Genomic DNA, 5,245 nt, shown 5'->3' with positions numbered 1-5,245 from the left:
TTCCTTTTAAACCCATGTGCTGGACCGCGGGTAATTCGAGCATTTTCTCATAACCTATGCGCAATATGATCAACAAAGTGTCCATTTGCGTTATAGTTGGGCTGAGGCACTTGATGAATCGGGATATTTCTGTAGCCAAAATACATGGTCACACTCCGCTTAACTCAGACGTGTGTCGACAGCGCTGTAGCATTTCCACGTGCAGAGCAAGCTAATTAATTTGTTGTTTGATTTGCACATCCTCGCGAGCCCTAGTTAAATTGTGTGTTAACTTTTATGGCTACTAGGACAATATGAGATGGGTGCGTGCACGTATTCTTATTGTGCAGTGACCATAAAACTTCGAATAAAAAAAACGCAAGTGCATATCGGGTGCTTCCTAGGCTAAGCTTTATTGTTGTGTCGTGTTTATTCTTACGTTTCTTTATGTGGACTCAGTTTTATTTCTGTGGCTGTGGCAAGTGTGCGAGTACTACATGGGCAAAGGCGTAGCAGCAATTTCTCATCTGTGTTTTGGGATAGTCCACTCTGACATAGCCTACCTTCTCGGGCGTCGAAAGTCGACAAACAAGTGCGATTTGCCGCGATGATTGTATTAATGTTCCGGGGAACAGCCTAAGAAAGAACAATAAAATCAGGACATCCATTTGAACCGCGAGTAGCGAGGAAGGCTCGCGCCTTGGTGCATGAGAAGGACTCAGTTTCCAAGATCTCTGTGCAAGTTACGGATAATCTTGTGAGCAAGAGGGAACATCGACCCAGAGGCGTAGAGGAGAATGTCAGTGAAGAAACAGAAATCGTAAAACAACCGATGGAATTATGCCCAACCTTACGAGGTACAGCTCTCTTTACTCGAGTCCCACTCCACGGTGCCATGACATCACTTTTTTAAACTAATATGCGGTATCTCTTGTACAAATCGTAGTACTATAAGCGGAAATTACAGATGCAATAGGCAATACATAATACTTCAATGGACAGGCGCTCTGGCTTGAAAATACTAGGTATGGAAATAGCAGCAAAGACGGAAAAGAAAACCTATTTGCACTTAAAATGAAGGCAGTGATAGACAGATGAAGCAAATGTACCGGCACTACCCAGGAATTAGTGACATTTCGCTCAGTTTCCTTTTTTCGCCACCACGTGGCGTATCAACATCAAATATTTCGAAAATCAAGCCATGACCTATGCCATGACACCAACTAAAGAAAACGCAATAGAAAAAGCACGCCCTGAGACTGTCGCTTCCCCTCAGTGCCTGGAAATGAGCGCGCTTACGTATCAGCGTTATGTATAAGACGCCCAACTACTTGCTCTATTAGCAATGAATCGACAATTTTGCCAGGCACCTGGCCAGACAGCGCGTCGGCGTTCCGGAGAGATGTCTAGCCGACATAACGGCTCCCGCGAAGCTTCCGTTGAATATGCTTTTCTTGACCGTTTTTTTTTAATTTCTGCAACACGGTGGCCATGGGCTTGCGGATACGTGAGCCTTCTGTTTAATGAGTTTGCTATAGAACCGCCATGACCTCTTGTTTAAGAAGCTTTAGCTCGGGCCTATCTCCGTTGCTGGCTACTCAAATACACGCAAAACGCAGGAATGCTTCTATGAGAAAACAGCCGAACCGATTTGAATCAAATTTGTTGCATTTAAGAGAGAAAGTTAAATTGCAGTGACTGCAACAAATATAATTTTTATTTAGAAAATTGAATTTTTCGCAAGAATTGCACGAAATCGGTAAACTTAAAAGAGAAGCATAGAAACATGAAGTTTACAAATCCGCAACTCTTCCTTGCAAAACAAATGCGCATTTCTATTAACTGCATCCGTTGGAGCATCAAAAGCAAACAAATTTTGTGCACTAATTTACAACCTAAATGAATTTGTTACAATGTTTGGAAGGTTGTTGCTAATGCAACATTCACAAATTAATTAGTGGTATATTTCAGGGTGGCGTTGATACATCATTGCTATTTGCTTTAGACATATTATTAAGCGCAATTTGCAGAATTGCGATAACGTTTTTAGTTGCTGATGTAGAGTTCTGCCCGTCAAGTTTTGTTTCTTGAAATTTTTCGATTCTTTTTTAAGTTTACGTAAAGAAAGTACACAGCTTAAATAAAATATCGCTTTCAGAAACCACAAAATTTTGACGTTTTCTTTTAAATTGAACATAATTCATAAGATTTGGTGGAGTGGTTGCTCTGAAGAGTGATTGCCGATTTTGCATGTATATAAATAGAAGCCAACGAGCCAAAACGTTGAGACACATCAAGATTGCTGCGGTACACCACATCCGCTGGTAGTAGACTCCAAGCGACAATCGTTATTAAAAAATAATTAAACATGTTACTGTAGAACTCATGATGACTCTTGATATGAATGCTTAGCATTCGAGCGTTCAGCGACGCACCATGTTTCTGAAGTCGCGTTTATTTAACATCTGTAGTTGTCATTCTGAGACTTCCATTGGTTAGGTTATGTGTGGCCTAATCCGGTATCCTCTCATGTTGGTATATCATTCACTTTCCGTAATAAGGCTTGAATATGGCGGCGTGATGACCACTGTATGATGCCGACGCCCTGACGACTATGGAATCAGAAAAGGAATGACGTCGATGGAATGGCAAACGCGGTATGACGACAACGCGATGATTAAAATCATGTGACAATTCTTGACTGATGACGTTGGTATAACGACGATAGCGTGACGACGCCAACATGAGGACAATTGGATGACGATAAATGTGTGACGACGATGTCGTGACGACGATGGCATGAAGACAACCGGATGGTGACGATGGCATGACGAGGACAGCATGATAGCGACTGTCTGAACACGGCGCCATGACAATGATGGCACGACAGCGCCAGCATTGTCACGATTGAACGACGACAGCATAATTACGATAGAATCACGAAGATGGATTGACGTCGATGGAATGACGAAAGCAGTATGCTGATGACGGCAGGAGGACAATGGGATGACGTTACTGAAGTGATGACAACGGTAAAGCGACAGCATGAAGACGACGGCAGGACGACAATGGTATGACGACGGCTTGTGACAACGCGGCTTGACGAGAGTTGGATGACGATGTTAGAACACAGACGATATAATGATTGCGACGGCATCACGACCACGGTACGAGTACGAAAGCATGACAACGACTGTATGACAACGACACAAGGACGACGATGGCATGAAAAGGTATGAGGACAATCGGATGATCACGAGTATATGAGAACGATGGCGTAACGGCGACTGTATCACGAAGCCTGTATGACGACGATGGCCTGATGACGGTGACATGACGACAGGCGGTTGACGAAACTGGAATGACGATTTTCCAACGACCACGATGGCATCACCACCACGAGTACATACTTAGTGGCCCAAGCTTCTATCTATCTATCTATCTATCTATCTATCTATCTATCTATCTATCTATCTATCTATCTATCTATCTATCTATCTATCTATCTATCTATCTATCTATCTATCTATCTATCTATCTATCTATCTATCTATCTATCTATCTATCTATCTATCTAATCTTACGCATGTGACCTAGTTGTTTTCTAGTAACTTGAGACACTACGCATGTCCTCGAGATTATAGGTGTTCCACCATCGTCATACAGTTATGATGATTCCGTTTTAGTCATGTAGTTCTCGTAACGCTGTCGTATCATCATTATTTTAGAAACGTCACAAACTGTCGTCCTACGCTCATCGTCTTACCACCTTCGCAGTTCCGTCGACGCCACTCCATCGTAATGATGATGCCGTCATTCGATCCTGAATATGTCGCGGTTGTCATGCCATCGTCGTCATTGCATCGTCGAAGTACGATCATCGTCATGCATTTGTTGTAATACCGTAGTCGTGATACCGTCGTGGTGGTTCCATCGTCCTCATTCTAGCTTCGTCTTATGAGTATCGTCATACTATTGGTGTCCTGCCATTTTCGTCATACAGTCGTCGTCACACTGTAATCATCGTACACTTGTCATTCCATTGTTGCCACGCCAACGTCGTCGCGCTGTTGTCACACCATCGCCATCATTATAGAAATGTCATCAAATTGTGGCATGCTATCGTCGTCATGCCGCCTTCGTCTTTCTATTGACGTAATTTATCCTTCATTCCGGTATAATTGTGCAATCTTCAATCCATATTATGCCACCATCGTCATGCCATTGTAATTGCGTCGTAATTAATTATCGTCGTCACTGCATGCACCTTCGGCATGCGGTCCTCGTCCTACCGCTGTGAGATAACCTTGGCGAGCGATGGTCCTAACAAAGCGGGCCAATCACAGATACAATGCATGTTGCATAAAGCCGAATCACTTGAAATCTTAGGAGTATCAATACAGATTCTAAATAAAGGTATCTTAGTCAATAGGATGAGTCGTCGTGGCGTCGCTACATTGCGTGAATACACGAAAAAGCTCCGGTAAACATTGTTCCCCGGTTATGAAGACATCGAATTCATAGAGATGATCATGCTCAGGTGTGAGACGGATTTTTAGACATCACCGAGCGGAATCAAAATTACGAATAGTTAGGAAGGTATTTGCATTGCGATCGGGCTAAAGGGAGTGGAATCTATTTGAGTGGCGCTAGACTCGCTGGAAAAAAATTCACTACACTGTCTTCAGGTATCCATGCTATTCTTCATATAGCAACCACAAGAGGAATCAATGATGAAAGGAGTTTCGGTACAGCTGATTACATTTTTCAAAAGTGCAATACGTGCCTAGAGGCTGAGTGGTCTGCAATATCTTGTTGTTGCACAAAAAAAATCGGCAGCATGTTACACTCCTGTAACATATCAAGGGGAAAGTGAAGCACACTTGGTAATGTGGCGTCTCGCATCGTCGCGTTGCTGCTTTCGCAGTCTGCGCCTTCGTACGCTCATATAGCGTGGTCAGACTCGCGCCACCGATGTTTCTCTTCGACTTTACGTTGCATCCTCTCAGTAGGTGATTGAAACGTATGCTGTTGTGTGTATTGCGTGGGTGATTTTAATAAATGTATGCCCTGTTCGCTGAGCTTCGCTGAGCTCCTGTAGCCTCAGCCTTAGGGGGGTATGAACCATTGCATTTTTTTGACACACGCCCTACACTCTTTCACATCTCGTGGGGGTGCGAGGGCAAACCTCAACACTTAAAGACGCCTAGCGCGTCATTTGAGCGGTGGGAGGTACAGCTGACCGGCGATACCCTGGCGGGACAAG

This window comes from Dermacentor variabilis, chromosome 1 (assembly GCF_050947875.1).
Source record: "Dermacentor variabilis isolate Ectoservices chromosome 1, ASM5094787v1, whole genome shotgun sequence".
In the NCBI taxonomy this organism is placed as follows: Eukaryota; Metazoa; Arthropoda; class Arachnida; order Ixodida; family Ixodidae; genus Dermacentor; species Dermacentor variabilis.
Note: the sequence above shows the minus strand (reverse complement) of the source record.